Here is a 20,144-nt window from a genome sequence, read left to right on the forward strand (position 1 = left end):
CGACGGCCCTACACGTGACTGTGTATAGGGTAAACCGCGTGTGCGCAGCGAAAAATTTTTATACATAAAACTAATGGATGAAAATGATTTTTTCTTCCAGGATGACTCTCACATGGCGTGAAAGAGAGCACTCAACCGTAGATAATGAAGTTATGGACAATGATGAGGCATTAGACGCCCTACGGGGATGCGGATTGTTAAAATTCTTCAAGTTGCCAAATATGAAAGCAAATGTGCGTCTGCTCGAGAGACTCATTGATTATTGGGATGTCGAGGAAGAAGCTTTTGTGATTGATCAGATGCCACTCAGGGTAGAAGTGGAAGATATATATTTCATCACGGGCCTTTCCCGAAGGGGAGAGGTAGTACACACCCGGGGCAGGACCCGGAATAGTCTCAGTGTAGACGACTATGTACAACTTTACTGCCCAGGTCATCGGAAGGTCGGGAGCCAGATCTCGATCCCACACGTGGCGAGTTTGTCACTGCGGATAATCTTGTTCACCATAGCTCGAGTGAACGGATCATCCTCGCTACATCAGGCATCACGGGTAAACATGAGCGTAGCAGTGGACTCTCTCACCACGGTGTTTGACTGGTGTACTCCTCTAATTGCCAACATGAAAGAACAGCTTGCTTCTATCAGGAGGGGACAGACCAAAAACTTTGGGTACGGAACCATTTTATGCACTTTCTTCTTCGAGAAGGTTCCCGCACTCCGCCCCAGGGTAGCAGTTCCCATCAGTAGTCCACGTGATCCACGCATGGGCCGGTGGGCTGACTTGATGAGACGTCTGGGGGGTGGGGAAGTGCCTAGGAATGCATTCGACGATGACTTTTTTGCTTGGTGGGAGCAACAGATCATCGCCATAGATGACTACCCCTATGCTGGACTGGATTTCCGAGGAGATCCTGATCTAGTGTTACCACCGGATGCAGCATGGGGCGAGATCGGTAAGATTTTTGATTTTTATGATTTTATGATTTTTAGGATTTTTCAAAATGAACTTTGAAAAAAATATTTTTGATGAGATTCAAATGACTGATATGATGATCATGTTCCAGACATTGGGCCCGTGCGACCAGATGGATTCCCACGGCATGGACGGCGTGGTCGAGGAGCCGAAGAGGCGGCTGCGGATGCGGAAAGGACCCTCGCCAACGTCCAGCGACACTTGGCGAGATTGAGCTACCAAGTACCGATGGCCGAGATAGAGGACCTTCCTCCAGATATGCAGCGTCATGTGGTTGGGATGCCACGTGACTGGGTTCGCGTTTTTCGGCGCATGGCCAATGCTATAGTTAGTTATTTAGCTGCTCATCCAGAGCCGAGGCATTAGATATGCCTGACATGATTATGGGCATTTGAGTCCCAATTTTGTATATTTTTGGACACACATATGTACACTCGAGACGCTTTGCGATATATATATATATATACAGTTTCACTTTTTGATGTATGATTTTATGATGATGAATGATTGATATGCCAATCTAATGCTTGATTAGCGATAGAATCAGCTAACCAATTTTGAGATCTTGGAATGTGCAAATAATTAATGTAAATAAATGATCTTTGCAACAACCTCACCCTTAAATATTGGCGATATAATGATGGATCTCTAACCCGATAAATGTTATTTAACTGAGACACTATCAATTGAGAATCAAGATATACTACCAACGAGTCGATCCCATGAGAGATTGCCTCGGATAATAAATTGATAACAGCTGTATACTCGGCCATATTGTTTGAAGCAGGACCGATACACACGCCTCTCGATATCATCAACTGACCAGTTGGGTAATAAAGTACCCAAGCTGCGGAAGCAAGATTCTGAGTGTGCCGACTAGCACCATCGGCGAATCCAAAATAAACCAAATCATCCATCAACACCTGCCAAAGCAGACCAAAAAGTGCTGATATCAGAAAACGCTCGATAAGATATGTACAAATATACATAAAATACAAAGAAGCCATTGCCTGGCCAAAGCTAAGCAAAGCACTTCCTGAGGTAGAGCCCGTCAGGGGGCTCCGCCAACTGACTCCTAGGGATGTTTATAGGTACGACGATCGAACCAATCAATATACTCTCTTCGGCAAATAAATGTGTTGGAGCCAAAGGGATCGTACAAACATCACTAGTCGAACCGGAGGACTGAGATTCTACTTCATGCACAGGGGAATGAAAGTGTAACCGACGATGTAAATCTTCCAAAGGTCGATCTACGGCCGTCATTGCTTCGAATACCGCTTCATCCGATGGAAAAACAATATCTGAGCAATCCAATGCAGTGGTGGAATCAAGGGTCCTAAAATGAGCCACATCACCATCTATTTCTTTCCCAAAGGAAATAGTAGAATGGTTATCTACAGAGTTGTCGATAGATTCACATCTAGGTTCTGCTGCAGACATAAGAGATTCTATTTCACCCACCTTGTCGTCACCTGATGTGGTCACAGATGAAGCTAAGGTTCCAGGATTCGATGAATAAGGAGTTTGAACAAACTCTCTCCGTAAAGGATCCCTGGAGGATGAAATTGTATCTATACCAGCTGTAGGAGGGGGAAGATTAAACGTACCCATTAATGAAGAGTACATCCCGACTCCTAGACTCTCAATAGGCGGACGGGGGTTACCCACTAAAGGAATGGTAGAGTCAGAGTTTGCTTGAGGATCAACTGGACAATAGTCCAATTGGTCAACCTTAACGATTTTCCCCTCATAAGGAAAGCAAATGACACGAAATAGAGTCGAAACAACGGCTTCCATCTCGTATACCCAGTTCCTTCCTAATAGGAGATTATAATCTAGGTTAGCGTCTATGACTTCTACTTCAATATTAACGACTTTTCTTCCAACACATATAGGAAAAGCCGGGATAATCCCGTACGGTCTATGAGAGTGACCATCAAATGCTGTCAATAGGGTGGGCGAAGGAACAACCGTCGGTGATCCAATGGCCTTCCAGCATGACATAGACATGACACACGTGGAAGCTCCCTCATCTACAACCGTCCGGAAAATATTCGTTTTCTGGTAGGTAGACTTTATCTGGAAAGCCATGTGATGAGGAAGTCTCTTTTTGACATTACTCATATCAAAAGAGAGAGCTAAGGAATTACTTGGATCGACTGCCCCCATTGCCGATAGCAAGTTACTTCGTTGAGTAGGACATGTCTGGAGAACCTCTAACGCGGACATAGCACATGGACTCTGAGCCAGATCCTCGACAATGGAGTAATTCTGGGCTGCCCTAATATTAGGGTTGATAGTCGCGCGTTTAGCGGAACCTTTCGGTACCCGAGGTATAGTCTCAACAGAAGGTCGCTCAATATGAAGTGGGTTGTTAGTTTCGGGAACTGATTTACCCTTAGAATTTTCGCCTTCACCATAATCGCGTGACCGTGTGGCCACATTAGCGTGAGCACCCATCATGAAAACATTCGATGACTTGTCCCCTTCCTGGTTGCCCCCTGCGGAGGTACTAGGGTTCGAATTCGCGCCAGCAAGAAGTTGCTGCCCTTGGGGAAACGGGTTAGTTAACACAGCTTGAGAACTAGAAGTTCCTTGCTGCCCTAACAAGTGCTGAGCGTCTTGAATTCTAGGGCAAAGATGAGTTAGATGGTCCCCACTGCATAACTTGCAAGGAAACTTAACTTTCTTTCTCGACTCACCTTTACCACCACCAGCGTTGTTGCCGGATTTATTTGCATCGGGCTTCCCATCCGAGTTCTTCTTTTTACCACGTCCTTTCTTTTTCCCATTGGAATTTTGATTTCCTTTGGGGTTATCGGATTGGACGGCGTTAATGGAAGAATTTTGGGAAGCGGGAGGATTAGACATTGTGACTTGGTTGTTAGGAGCAGTTTGTAATGACAACTGCTGTAATTGATTCAACAAGTTCACTGTAGTCGAGTCTATTGACCCCACGATACCATCCGCGTGAGGACCTGGCTTTGGCTTAGCTAAATCAACCTTAGATCCAGGAGCATCTGGCAAGTACTTTTGGAGGATCCCAGACTGAGAGTAGATCAGTTCTAATTGTTGGGCCCTGAAAATGGCTTGCTCCTCAGAATAGACTCCAGACATGGAGACATCCTTGGAGATCTCAGGTTGCAAAGACTTCAAAAACCACTCTAGACGGTACTCCGGAGGGATTTCGGCTTTAATGAGCCTTTTTCTCCGTCTCCATTCCTGTATGTGATCAGAAATGTGGGTTGCCTTATCCTGACGAAAGGTAGCCAGAAGTTCAGTTCCGGCATCATAGCGGACAGGCAACTGGAAGTGATTCAAGAAGATATTGGCTAAGTCAGCGAACGATGTAAAGCTGCCCCCTGGCAACTCTATGTACCATTTAGCCGCATTACCAGTCAAGGTGCGCTGAAAGAGTCTCAACCTAACCGAATCTTCGATGAGGGAGTTAGATGAGCACCACAAATGGAATGTGGTTACATGATCGCCTGGATCTTCACCACTCTTCCCTTCGAATTTTGGGATGTCCGAAGGGAGTTTGGTTGGGACCGGAGGCCAGGCCGGATTATACCTGATAGGGTCATTCGTTAGCTTAGTGAGATCTGGCAAGTTTAACGTTGCCAGAAACGAAAGCCTAGGAGGACCTAGGGGATTCCACCCAGACTGGGCAGAACTCCCAAAGTTCTGAAAAGATTGTCCTGGGATTTGGGAGGCACCAGGTTGCCCGAAGTGACCAGTAGAACCGGCTGAACCAAAAGGCAAGCCTTGTGGTCCAGCAAAATTCGGAGTTTGACCAACTCCTGCCGTATAAGCTCCATAGCTTGCAAAGTTTCCTCCTAAAGAATTGTAAGGAGTCGATAACCCCTGATATGGGTTCCAAGCCGAAGCGAGGGGAGGAATACTTTGAAACATGCTAACCGTGGAATACAGCCTACTTCCTTGTTGGCCAATGAATGGATTCGCGGTTCCTGCGTTACTAACCCCAGGGTTATTCCAACCTTGGAAAGGATTGCTGCTTTGTCCTATTGAAGAAAAAGGCATGGATCCTACCGTTGGGTTGGAATGTGGGATATGACCACTTCCAAAAGGAAAACCCTGAAATGAAGCCGATCCGCCCATCATGGACGTAGCGGCACTGAACGGAACTGACGGAATACCCTGTGATTGGGTGCCAAAAAGGAAGGAACCAGTACTAAAAGCATTGGTTTGGACATTTCCACTCGTGGACGGAATGGAGGTAGACCCAACCAAAGATGTGCTAGCAAACGATCCGAACAAGGAAGCGGAGGGGATGGAAATGGTTCCTCCCCCTTGCACCGATGTTGGGGTTTGCATAGTCGCAGCACTCGTGGAAGCCATGCTTCCAGTAGTGATCATAAATGGTAAGCGCGTAGCGTAACCTGGACTCGCTGGTCTATATAATGGAGGCCCAACGTATTGCAATACGTCTGGATAACTAGATGGTAGTGGAGAATTTGGAATCACTAATGATTCTGAAAGTTCTTCTACCTCTACGTTATTCTCCGCTTGAAAGCGAACTTGAGAAAAGACTGGAGTGTCCCTCTCTTGTTCAGAAGTACCAGGCCTTGCTTGGCCGCTAATATCCCCGAGAGGAGGATCAATCCCCGATGCGTCAACCGGCGTGGGACGGATCCCACCGGTAGTATTCCCTCTGCGCCTTCTAGGAGAAGGCTCTAAACTAGGTGGCGAGAGACCACGAAGTCTTCGAGACCGTCTTGGAGACCGGTCAGCCACTTTGAATTTTTTGTTATGATCTTATCTAAAGACTCAAAAAAATTAAAAGCTAGGCCAACTAGGAGCACAGAGCACACACTATAAAGTTCCTAAAGATACAGCCAGTCAAACAACTTTCAAGTATTTCCGCTCCGGGTGATTAGGACCGGACACCAAAATACGAGAAAGTGAATCAAAGGGCCTTCCGAAGATAGTCTGGGATGATGAGGGCCCAGTCCTATCAGCGAAGGTATCAGAGGAAGTTACGCTGACCTCCTAACAACAGCCTGCGCCGGTGCAAGCCCCCAAGCTTCGCAAGGGTGCCCTCCGGAAGTACTGTCGAGAGTGATACAACGTCGACCTCAGGTGCCACGGGATTCCCCTCCGCAGCCACCTATGTAGAGCCCTAGGAGAGGCAACTATGGGTACCAACTCGTCGCAGAAGCCAGGCGGAACAGTCGTGAGGTAAGTTCGGACAAGTAGGAGAGGGGGTATCTCTCTTCCCTGTCTTCACAGACCCTCGTGCTTAACTCCCAGATCCGGAGCTTTCCTGGTCTTCCTAACGCTATTGGATTTACTCTCTTTAATCAGACTCTTATGTTTGACGTTTTGTGTGGCCTTGGAGAGTTAACTCTCCACTCGCCTAATCCAAGGCCCTAAAATCCTAAACTTGTTGGTGTAATAACTAAAACAAAAAGTTCTAGTGGATTTTAATTAAGCGCTTGATTTTATTAGGCTGTTCTTTAAGTCAAAGGTAATGGAGGTGAAACTTGTGGTGTTTTTAAGGACGCAAAAGAAATTAATAAAACTTAGCTACATGCACATGCACTTTTGTTTTCGATGAAGAGCAATTTCTATGAAGTTCAGAAGGCACTTGTAATATAAACAAAATTTTTTCCTTTTCTTTTCAGACTCCACACTCACAAAAACTAACAAAACTAAATATGCCTAAAAAGAGATGCAAATCTTACCCTAATGCAAGAACTATATGTGGATACAAGATTCAAAGACTACTCTAAAAACAAAGAAGGAAAGTTGCTGCTTTACCAAATTTTGTCTTGCCACTAAAATGCTTAGATAGAAGATGATGTGTTACCAATCATTTCTTCCAACCAATAAAAACAAGTTTTAAGATAGAAACAAAGCACTTTCACTTCGCAAAAAGGAAATCAAATGAAAAGCAAGTTTAAGAAAGCGAAACTCAAAACTTTCAAAAGATTTTCTTTCAATCAAACCAAAAAGTCTTTTTCAAAGGAAAGCTCTCAAAAATACTGACACCAATGATTGATAAACAAGCCACCAAACACTTTTGTGAATTGACACCTTTCAAATGATGAAAACTCAACAAAAATAAAATGTGTTCGAAAACGCTTTTGACAATCAAAAGCAGCAATGAAAGTCCAAAATATCAAAAGACAAGTTTCAAGAAACTGGTAACAAACAAATTTCCCGAAACAAAGGAGTAAATGGTCATAAAAATGATTTCGTTAAGCAAACACAAATGTCATGAAAACAAAATGGACACAAAGATTGAAGACAATCTTCCCACTCTGCCGAAACAGAGCAATCAAGATTCTTAAACAGAAATCTTGTGTGTCAAAAATCAATGACGCTTGCAATCAACGAAAAATAAGACTAGCACTCCTTATAACTAGAGAGAGTTCGAAACAAGATGCCCCCTGTTAAACAGAGAACTGTCACTGGGAATTGACTGTTTTAAACTGACCCAAACCACTAGACAGACATTCAGCAAAAGAAAAATTATAAATCTTGAAAATTATGTGATATACGCGCCTGCAATTATTTGCAGAATGCGTGTATACGCGACTGTAACTAAGGAAACCTGCGTATACGCGGGTTTACTTAGTGCAACTTGCGTATATACGCTTCTGTAATCCAGAAAAAGTGCGTATCTGAAGTCTTTCAAGAAAAATAAAAAAAACACAAACTGAAAAACTGGAAAAGCTTGGAGTTCAAGAAAAGATCAGACAGTCAGAGCCAACAAACAGAGGGGCTGAGCCTTGATTGGCTTGAGGACTACCCAAACTAGGAACAACAAGAGTGTTGTCCCCAGCGGAGTCGCCAATTCTGGTTGAAGGGAAAATACCCCTAGGGTCCTTTGGGCTAAGACTCTACCAGACTGAAAATTGCTTATTCAAAGAAACACACACACACAGCCATCTTTTTTACTTTTAAGCAAATTCTAATGTTTAGGGTACATACCTAAGGTCCTACGTTCGAGAAGACCGTTAGGGTGCAAACCCTTCTTGGAGTTCCCTTCTTCTTTCTTTGACCTGCAAGACAAACAAATCAAAGAACACAACAGTACATGTATAGAAACTTATATATAAACCATCTTCATGCTATAAAGTTAGTTATAAAAAAAAAAAATCTTTAAGTAACCACTTTCATAAGAATTCAACACAAGAAACTCATAAGCATAAAGAAAGATTATTCGGGAACAAAGACGTGTTTCTTTATATATAAAGGCAAATAAAGTACATATATCGGAAAGATATCACCTGAACACCTTCAGCAGGCTCCAAGCAAGCTTCCTCCCGATTCGTTCCAGCTTCAAGCCTCCGACAAGAGCTCCTTCCAAGTCTTACTCAATGATGATGTCAAGGATGAATAATGATCACCAATACACATGGAAACAAGGGTTTCCTATGCAAAATGGGGGAAGTGTAGAATGCACCAAGGACTTCAGACCTGGTCAAAGGGGAAAAATCTCAGCATAATAATCTTGCTCTCCTTTCTCTCTCCCCTTGCCTTCCCTTTGATGTCTTTTTATACCCTCTCCAAAGTAGTTTTTTAGTTAGGAGTTGGTTGGGAACAGTTGGGCCACGGGCACTAACAGGTGATCCAGCAGGTAAACCCGCGATCACCGCCCGAAAAAGAGGAATTTATTATTTTTTTAAGTGTTTTAATAGATACACGCGGGTTGGGTATGACAGACCCGCGTGTACACGCGTTTAACACAGGGCAAAATCGCGTATAGGGAATAAAACACTGTTTTTTAAATTTTTGGACCAGGTCTGGAAGGAGGGGTTGCCCTAGGCCATAAGTGCGGCATCACAAACCATAAGAGTGAGATTTGGAGCTATAACAGATGCCCCCTAATGTATGAGGTCAGAAGGGGAACATGATGGCCGAAATATATTAAGTAAGTACAAGGAAAGGAACTCTGCCGAAAAACCGAGGAGGACTTCACCAGAATTCAGCCTGCCAAGCCACCGAAAGGAGATCAGAAAAAACACTGTCTGAGGCGGGCATACCCATGCTCAGGAAAGTAAAGCATGTCTGCATATCAAGTACGAGCGGATCCACTAAGTATACAAGTATAAATGACTGTAAAATACATAATGGATCATCTGATCATAATGAGTAAGTACATGTCTGAATATCACATATAAAACTGTCAATGATGCTGAAAGATGCAACGGATCACTGAAATCAAAGACTGATCCCATAAGGTACCAACTGAACATGATGGAATAGGATGGTACTACACTGCAAACTCAGGTGCCAGCATATAGAATGTCGCCATGACTGACTGCAACATATAAGGTGGAGTGGTATCAACTAGCAGCAACAGGAGCAACTGTCAAGTGAACCAATGAATGCTGATACAACCTGAGGTCTTCACCGACCGCCGTGGTACATTTCTACACCATGGGAATAAATGATCTGAAGTCGACCATGTGAGAAATCGTTTGATTACCTGTCATTGATGTATACCGTTAACAAACGCGAGACTACTCACCGATAATGATAATGAGCGTCAAGGTACCCAGTACAATCTAACAAGTGTGAATAGATGAGCTGAAGTCGAACACCTGTAAGAATCTATCAATCAGGAGACAATGATGGTTTCCCACTATCGATAGCGAGGAATCTGCCACTAATGACTGCAAACCCCAAGGTACTGCCAAATGGACTCTAGATCTTTGCCCCAGAGCAATGAGTCGGAGTCGATAGGGAAAGATCCGCTAGAAGGAAGGCATTAAGGCATCCTCCATCAATCTAGCGCGAGTGTAACCCGTAGGCCAATAATGTGGAAGGAATCGGACGAAAAAAATGTAGTAACCCAACCGAAGTACGTTTTCCGGCGTACACAAGATGTGGCTAGCGCACGGCAGAAAACCCTCTGAACCAACCAATAATGAAAGCTGACACAGAGGCGAGGTATCCACCAATAGGGTCAAATGGAAACCAAGGTACTGCACGAATCCCAATGTGTGATAATGTATGCTGATGTCGAACACAAGGGAAACCACTCAGTCAAAGACCCATGATACTGATCGATGCTGAGCACAAGGTGACCTATCAATAATGAAAATAGGGCCAGGTGCGGTCTCTAGGTCTGCCCTCAGAGCAATGTGTCGCCGTCGATAAGGACAAGACCCGCCAGCAAGAAGTCAATGGGGACCTTCTCAAACCGGCACGAGTGAAGGACCAATATAACTGATGTGATGATAGACATGACACTGACAACCAGGGATGGCCGACTGAAAAATGAGTCAAGAGACACCGCAGAAAGGCCGACTCAGGCTAACTTCCCTTGAACAAAAGCACGACTCAATGTGACTATGTGGCAGCATATAATGAATCTGTATAAGTTCGTCATGCAGAGGCAGGACGAACGAACCCTCCATATGATTGGAAGAGATAACCAATCGGGGGAGACTGACTCGATAACAAGGTTATGGCTTACCTAAGTCAAACTAAATCCCCCCATGCGGAGGAGACTTTGTTTTGAGTGCTTTGTTCAAGGGTGACACGACTGACTCTAGCTGCCAACAATAAATGGAAATAATGTCCCTGTTCCCGCTCTTTTTGGAATATTTAATTTTTTTGTCTTTTTCTGATAAGCCGGAAAAAGAATAAAAGAATGCTATGGTACAGTGGAAAGAACGAGTGTCGGTGAAACAGATGATCTAGTTCCTGGGAAAGGAACGCTCCTATGCTCAATGCAGGGAGGTGAAAAACTGGTCAGTGACACTCAGAGGTATGTTCCTTCCACGGATCTGGGTATGTCAAGCTGCAGAGGTCAAGGGTATGCAAGGTTGATTTTGCAGACGTCATGGTCAAAAGTGGGCTTAAACACGAGTCCAAGTGAAGCCGGCTATAGGCCAAAAGGTGCAAATGGTCAACATGCAATGCAGAAGTACAACTCAACACACATAGGAGCCTCTAGGGTATAAGGCCAGAACGAAGCGAAGAAGCAAAGAAGAATGAGTCTTCAACGCATAAGTCATGGCGGGACTACAGAGGACTCCCGAGCCTACTCAAAACAAAGCAGCATGGGCAACAAATGTCAGTGAGGTGCTAACTAGGATGCCCATGTAAAAGGATGGCTCTACCATCATGTCATGATTTAAAGAATCGCGAGTGAAAATGGCTTGCGAACCATAACATGATGGGGTCGACCCTACGGCAGATGTATCGGTCAAATGGAGGCTAGTATGCATAGTGCAACGGAAAAATGGTGTCCCTAACCTATATGCCAGTGAGAACACGATACCTGCCATGACGGTCAGCAGTCATGGAACCGTCTCGAACCGTCGAAAAAATGTCCAAAATGTCCTGAAAAACAACTCAATCTCGACATTCCAAGCTCCCAAGTTAAAAGTGACATGAAACCAAACAAAATAAAATTTTGAAAAAATTTTGCATTTTCAAAACTTATAAAAAGAAATTTTGGACTTACCATTTTCACCGTTTGACTTGGAGAGCAAAAATTGTGGAGCAAAAGGAGCAGACTTCCCCGTGACTTATTCAACCGTTCAAACTTGCCGAAAACTTCCAGGTAAGCACTAAACTTGTCTTGCAATCAATTGTGATAGTTTTTAGGAAGTTTAATTAATGTTTCACCGTTAGATTTTTGCAAAAAATCGTTCTGCGGCGTACACACGGGTTGGATGTATATAAATCGCGTATACGATGGCCCTACACGCGACTGTGTATAGGGTAAACCGCGTGTGCACAGCGAAAAATTTTTATACATAAAACTAATGGATGAAAATGATTTTTTCTTCCAGGATGACTCTCACATGGCGTGAAAGAGAGCACTCTACCGTAGATAATGAAGTTATGGACAATGATGAGGCATTAGACGCCCTACGGGGATGCGGATTGTTAAAATTCTTCAAGTTGCCAAATATGAAAGCAAATGTGCGTCTGCTCGAGAGACTCATTGATTATTGGGATGTCGAGGAAGAAGCTTTTGTGATTGATCAGATGCCACTCAGGGTAGAAGTGGAAGATATATATTTCATCACGGGCCTTTCCCGAAGGGGAGAGGTAGTACACTCCTGGGCAGGACCCGAATAGTCTCAGTGTAGACGACTATGTACAACTTTACTGCCCAGGTCATCGGAAGGTCGGGAGCCAGATCTCGATCCCACACGTGGCGAGTTTGTCACTGCGGATAATCTTGTTCACCATAGCTCGAGTGAACGGATCATCCTCGCTACATCAGGCATCACGGGTAAACATGAGCGTAGCAGTGGACTGTCTCACCACGGTGTTTGACTGGTGTACTCCTCTACTTGCCAACATGAAAGAACAGCTTGCTTCTATCAGGAGGGGACAGACCAAAACTTTGGGTACGGAACCATTTTATGCACTTTCTTCTTCGAGAAGGTTCCCGCACTCCGCCCCAGGGTAGCAGTTCCCATCAGTAGTCCACGTGATCCACGCATGGGCCGGTGGGCTGACTTGATGAGACGTCTGGGGGGTGGGGAAGTGCCTAGGAATGCATTCGACGATGACTTTTTTGCTTGGTGGGAGCAACAGATCATCGCCATAGATGACTACCCCTATGCTGGACTGGATTTCCGAGGAGATCCTGATCTAGTGTTACCACCAGATGCAGCATGGGGGGAGATCGGTAAGATTTTTGATTTTTATGATTTTAGGATTTTTAGGATTTTTCAAAATGAACTTTGAAAAAAATATTTTTGATGAGATTCAAATGACTGATATGATGATCATGTTCCAGACATTGGGCCCGTGCGACCAGATGGATTCCCACGGCATGGACGGCGTGGTCGAGGAGCCGAAGAGGCGGCTGCGGATGCGGAAAGGACCCTCGCCAACGTCCAGCGACACTTGGCGAGATTGAGCTACCAAGTACCGATGGCCGAGATAGAGGACCTTCCTCCAGATATGCAGCGTCATGTGGTTGGGATGCCACGTGACTGGGTTCGCGTTTTTCGGCGCGTGGCCAATGCTATAGTTAGTTATTTAGCTGCTCATCCAGAGCCGAGGCATTAGATATGCCTGACATGATTATGGGCATTTGAGTCCCAATTTTGTATATTTTTGGACACACATATGTACACTCGAGACGCTTTGCGATATATATATATATACAGTTTCACTTTTTGATGTATGATTTTATGATGATGAATGATTGATATGCCAGTCTAATGCTTGATTAGCGATAGAATCAGCTAACCAATTTTGAGATCTTGGAATGTGCAAATAATTAATGTAAATAAATGATCTTTGCAACAACCTCACCCTTAAATATTGGCGATATAATGATGGATCTCTAACCCGATAAATGTTATTTAACTGAGACACTATCAATTGAGAATCAAGATATACTACCAACGAGTCGATCCCATGAGAGATTGCCTCGGATAATAAATTGATAACAGCTGTATACTCGGCCATATTGTTTGAAGCAGGACCGATACACACGCCTCTCGATATCATCAACTGACCAGTTGGGTAATAAAGTACCCAAGCTGCGGAAGCAAGATTCTGAGTGTGCCGACTAGCACCATCGGCGAATCCAAAATAAACCAAATCATCCATCAACACCTGCCAAAGCAGACCAAAAGTGCTGATATCAGAAAACGCTCGATAAGATATGTACAAATATACATAAAATACAAAGAAGCCATTGCCTGGCCAAAGCTAAGCAAAGCACTTCCTGAGGTAGAGCCCATCAGGGGGCTCCGCCAACTGACTCCTAGGGATGTTTATAGGTACGACGATCGAACCAATCAATATACTCTCTTCGGCAAATAAATGTGTTGGAGCCAAAGGGATTGTACAAACATCACTAGTCGAACCGGAGGACTGAGATTCTACTTCATGCACAGGGAATGAAAGTGTAACCGACGATGTAATCTTCCAAAGGTCGATCTACGCCGTCATTGCTTGTATTCCGAATACCGCTTCATCCGATGGAAAAACAATATCTGAGCAATCCAATGCAGTGGTGGAATCAAGGGTCCTAAAATGAGCCACATCACCATCTATTTCTTTCCCAAAGGAAATAGTAGAATGGTTATCTACAGAGTTGTCGATAGATTCACATCTAGGTTCTGCTGCAGACATAAGAGATTCTATTTCACCCACCTTGTCGTCACCTGATGTGGTCACAGATGAAGCTAAGGTTCCAGGATTCGATGAATAAGGAGTTTGAACAAACTCTCTCCGTAAAGGATCCCTGGAGGATGAAATTGTATCTATACCAGCTGTAGGAGGGGGAAGATTAAACGTACCCATCAATGAAGAGTACATCCCGACTCCTAGACTCTCAATAGGCGGACGGGGGTTACCCACTAAAGGAATGGTAGAGTCAGAGTTTGCTTGAGGATCAGCTGGACAATAGTCCAATTGGTCAACCTTAACGATTTTCCCCTCATAAGGAAAGCAAATGACACGAAATAGAGTCGAAACAACGGCTTCCATCTCGTATACCCAGTTCCTTCCTAATAGGAGATTATAATCTAGGTTAGCGTCTATGACTTCTACTTCAATATTAACGACTTTTCTTCCAACACATATAGGAAAAGCCGGGATAATCCCGTACGGTCTATGAGAGTGACCATCAAATGCTGTCAATAGGGTGGGCGAAGGAACAACCGTCGGTGATCCAATGGCCTTCCAGCATGACATAGACATGACACACGTGGAACTCCCTCATCTACAACCGTCCAAAATATTCGTTTTCTGGTAGGTAGACTTTATCTGGAAAGCCATGTGATGAGGAAGTCTCTTTTTGACATTACTCATATCAAAAGAGAGAGCTAAGGAATTACTTGGATTGACTGCCCCCATTGCCGATAGCAAGGCACTTCGTTGAGTAGGACATGTCTGGAGAACCTCTAACGCGGACATAGCACATGGACTCTGAGCCAGATCCTCGACAATGGAGTAATTCTGGGCTGCCCTAATATTAGGGTTGATAGTCGCGCGTTTAGCGAACCTTTCGGTACCCGAGGTATAGTCTCAACAGAAGGTCGCTCAATATGAAGTGGGTTGTTAGTTTCGGGAACTGATTTACCCTTAGAATTTTCGCCTTCACCATAATCGCGTGACCGTGTGGCCACATTAGCGTGAGCACCCATCATGAAAACATTCGATGACTTGTCCCCTTCCTGGTTGCCCCCTGCGGAGGTACTAGGGTTCGAATTCGCGCCAGCAAGAAGTTGCTGCCCTTGGGGAAACGGGTTAGTTAACACAGCTTGAGAACTAGAAGTTCCTTGCTGCCCTAACAAGCGCTGAGCGTCTTGAATTCTAGGGCAAAGATGAGTTAGATGGTCCCCACTGCATAACTTGCAAGGAAACTTAACTTTCTTTCTCGACTCACCTTTACCACCACCAGCGTTGTTGCCGGATTTATTTGCATCGGGCTTCCCATCCGAGTTCTTCTTTTTACCACGTCCTTTCTTTTTCCCATTGGAATTTTGATTTCCTTTGGGGTTATCGGATTGGACGGCGTTAATGGAAGAATTTTGGGGAAGCGGGAGGATTAGACATTGTGACTTGGTTGTTAGGAGCAGTTTGTAATGACAACTGCTGTAATTGATTCAACAAGTTCACTGTAGTCGAGTCTATTGACCCCACGATACCATCCGCGTGAGGACCTGGCTTTGGCTTAGCTAAATCAACCTTAGATCCAGGAGCATCTGGCAAGTACTTTTGGAGGATCCCAGACTGAGAGTAGATCAGTTCTAATTGTTGGGCCCTGAAAATGGCTTGCTCCTCAGAATAGACCCCAGACATGGAGACATCCTTGGAGATCTCAGGTTGCAAAGACTTCAAACCACTCTAGACGGTACTCCGGAGGATTTCGGCTTTAATGAGCCTTTTTCTCCGTCTCCATTCCTGTATGTGATCAGAAATGTGGGTTGCCTTATCCTGACGAAAGGTAGCCAGAAGTTCAGTTCCGGCATCATAGCGGACAGGCAACTGGAAGTGATTCAAGAAGATATTGGCTAAGTCAGCGAACGATGTAAAGCTGCCCCCTGGCAACTCTATGTACCATTTAGCCGCATTACCAGTCAAGGTGCGCTGAAAGAGTCTCAACCTAACCGAATCTTCGATGAGGGAGTTAGATGAGCACCACAAATGGAATGTGGTTACATGATCGCCCGGATCTTCACCACTCTTCCCTTCGAATTTTGGGATGTCCGAAGGGAGTTTGGTTGGGACCGGAGGCCAGGCCGGATTATACCTGATAGGGTCATTCGTTAGCTTAGTGAGATCTGGCAAGTTTAACGTTGCCAGAAACGGAAGCCTAGGAGGACCTAGGGGATTCCACCCAGACTGGGCAGAACTCCCAAAGTTCTGAAAAGATTGTCCTGGGATTTGGGAGGCACCAGGTTGCCCGAAGTGACCAGTAGAACCGGCTGAACCAAAAGGCAAGCCTTGTGGTCCAGCAAAATTCGGAGTTTGACCAACTCCTGCCGTATAAGCTCCATAGCTTGCAAAGTTTCCTCCTAAAGAATTGTAAGGAGTCGATAACCCCTGATATGGGTTCCAAGCCGAAGCGAGGGGGAGGAATACTTTGAAACATGCTAACCGTGGAATACGCCTACTTCCTTGTTGGCCAATGAATGGATTCGCGTTCCTGCGTTACTAACCCCAGGGTTATTCCAACCTTGGAAAGGATTGCTGCTTTGTCCTATTGAAGAAAAAGGCATGGATCCTACCGTTGGGTTGGAATGTGGGATATGACCACTTCCAAAAGGAAAACCCTGAAATGAAGCCGATCCGCCCATCATGGACGTAGCGGCACTGAACGGAACTGACGGAATACCCTGTGATTGGGTGCCAAAAAGGAAGGAACCAGTACTAAAAGCATTGGTTTGGACATTTCCACTCGTGGACGGAATGGAGGTAGACCCAACCAAAGATGTGCTAGCAAACGATCCGAACAAGGAAGCGGAGGGGATGGAAATGGTTCCTCCCCCTTGCACCGATGTTGGGGTTTGCATAGTCGCAGCACTCGTGGAAGCCATGCTTCCAGTAGTGATCATAAATGGTAAGCGCGTAGCGTAACCTGGACTCGCTGGTCTATATAATGGAGGCCCAACGTATTGCAATACGTCTGGATAACTAGATGGTAGTGGAGAATTTGGAATCACTAATGATTCTGAAAGTTCTTCTACCTCTACGTTATTCTCCGCTTGAAAGCGAACTTGAGAAAAGACTGGAGTGTCCCTCTCTTGTTCAGAAGTACCAGGCCTTGCTTGGCCGCTAATATCCCCGAGAGGAGGATCAATCCCCGATGCGTCAACCGGCGTGGGACGGACCCCACCGGTAGTATTCCCTCTGCGCCTTCTAGGAGAAGGCTCTAAACTAGGTGGCGAGAGACCACGAAGTCTTCGAGACCGGTCAGCCACTTTGAATTTTTTGTTATGATCTTATCTAAAGACTCAAAAAAATTAAAAGCTAGGCCAACTAGGAGCACAGAGCACACACTATAAAGTTCCTAAAGATACAGCCAGTCAAACAACTTTCAAGTATTTCCGCTCCGGGTGATTAGGACCGGACACCAAAATACGAGAAAGTGAATCAAAGGGCCTTCCGAAGATAGTCTGGGATGATGAGGGCCCAGTCCTATCAGCGAAGGTATCAGAGGAAGTTACGCTGACCTCCTAACAACAGCCTGCGCCGGTGCAAGCCCCCAAGCTTCGCAAGGGTGCCCTCCGGAAGTACTGTCGAGAGTGATACAACGTCGACCTCAGGTGCCACGGGATTCCCCTCCGCAGCCACCTATGTAGAGCCCTAGGAGAGGCAACTATGGGTACCAACTCGTCGCAGAAGCCAGGCGGAACAGTCGTGAGGTAAGTTCGGACAAGTAGGAGAGGGGGTATCTCTCTTCCCTGTCTTCACAGACCCTCGTGCTTAACTCCCAGATCCGGAGCTTTCCTGGTCTTCCTAACGCTATTGGATTTACTCTCTTTAATCAGACTCTTATGTTTGACGTTTTGTGTGGCCTTGGAGAGTTAACTCTCCACTCGCCTAATCCAAGGCCCTAAAATCCTAAACTTGTTGGTGTAATAACTAAAACAAAAAGTTCTAGTGGATTTTAATTAAGCGCTTGATTTTATTAGGCTGTTCTTTAAGTCAAAGGTAATGGAGGTGAAACTTGTGGTGTTTTATGGACGCAAAAGAAATTAATAAAACTTAGCTACATGCACATGCACTTTTGTTTTCGATGAAGAGCAATTTCTATGAGGTTCAGAAGGCACTTGTAATATAAACAAAATTTTTTCCTTTTCTTTTCAGACTCCACACTCACAAAAACTAACAAAACTAAATATGCCTAAAAAGAGATGCAAATCTTACCCTAATGCAAGAACTATATGTGGAAAGTTGCTGCTTTACCAAATTTTGTCTTGCCACTAAAATGCTTAGATAGAAGATGATGTGTTACCAATCATTTCGTCCAACCAATAAAAACAAGTTTTAAGATAAAAACAAAGCACTTTCACTTCGCAAAAAGGAAATCAAATGAAAAGCAAGTTAAGAAAGCGAAACTCAAAACTTTCAAAAGATTTTCTTTCAATCAAACCAAAAAGTCTTTTTCAAAGGAAAGCTCTCAAAAATACTGACACCAATGATTGATAAACAAGCCACCAAACACTTTTGTGAATTGACACCTTTCAAATGATGAAAACTCAACAAAAATAAAATGTGTTTGAAAACGCTTTTGACAATCAAAAGCAGCAATGAAAGTCCAAAATATCAAAAGACAAGTTTCAAGAAACTGGTAACAAACAAATTTCCCGAAACAAAGGAGTAAATGGTCATAAAAATGATTTCGTTAAGCAAACACAAATGTCATGAAAACAAAATGGACACAAAGATTGAAGACAATCTTCCCACTCTGCCGAAACAGAGCAATCAAGATTCTTAAACAGAAATCTTGTGTGTCAAAAATCAATGACGCTTGCAATCAACGAAAAACAAGACTAGCACTCCTTATAACTAGAGAGAGTTCGAAACAAGATGCCCCCTGTTAAACAGAGAACTGTCACTGGGAATTGACTGTTTTAAACTGACCCAAACCACCAGACAGACATTCAGCAAAAGAAAAATTATAAATCTTGAAAATTATGTGATATACGCGCCTGCAATTATTTGCAGAATGCGTGTATACGCGACTGTAACTAAGGAAACCTGCGTATACGCGGGTTTACTTAGTGCAACTTGCGTATATACACTTCTGTAATCCAGAAAAAGTGCGTATCTGAAGTCTTTCAAGAAAAATAAAAAAACACAAACTGAAAAACTGGAAAAGCTTGGAGTTCAAGAAAAGATCAGACAGTCAGAGCCAACAAACAGAGGGGCTGAGCCTTGATTGGCTTGAGGACTACCCAAACTAGGAACAACAAGAGTGTTGTCCCCAGCGGAGTCGCCAATTCTGGTTGAAGGGAAAATACCCCTAGGGTCCTTTGGGCTAAGACTCTACCAGAATGAAAATTGCTTATTCAAAGAAACACACACACACAGCCATCTTTTTTTACTTTTAAGCAAATTCTAATGTTTAGGGTACATACCTAAGGTCCTACGTTCGAGAAGACCGTTAGGGTGCAAACCCTTCTTGGAGTTCCCTTCTTCTTTCTTTGACCTGCAAGACAAACAAATCAAAGAACAAAACAGTACATGTATAGAAACTTATATATAAACCATCTTCATGCTATAAAGTTAGTTATAAAAAAAAAAACTATTAAGTAACACTTCATAAGAATTCAACACAAGAAACTCATAAGCATAAAGAAAGATTATTCGGAAAAAAGACGTGTTTCTTTATATATAAAGGCAAATAAAGTACATATATCGGAAAGATATCACCTGAACACCTTCAGCAGGCTCCAAGCAAGCTTCTCCCGGATTCGTTCCAGCCTCAAGCCTCCGACAAGAGCTCCTTCCAAGTCTTACTCAATGTTGATGTCAAGGATGAATGATCACCAATACACATGGAAACAAGGGTTTCCTATCCAAAATGGGGGAAGTGCAGAATGCACCAAGGACTTCAGACTGGTCCCAAAGGGGAAAAATATCAGCATAATAATCTTGCTCTCCTTTCTCTCTCCCCTTGGCCTTCCCTTTGATGTCTTTTTTATTACCCGCTCCCAAAGTAGTTTTTTAGTTAGGAGTTGGTTTGGGAACAGG

This window comes from Pinus tabuliformis, chromosome 6 (assembly GCF_031772625.1).
Source record: "Pinus tabuliformis cultivar Carrire ecotype Pingquan chromosome 6, CPIR1, whole genome shotgun sequence".
Classification (NCBI taxonomy): domain Eukaryota; kingdom Viridiplantae; phylum Streptophyta; class Pinopsida; order Pinales; family Pinaceae; genus Pinus; species Pinus tabuliformis.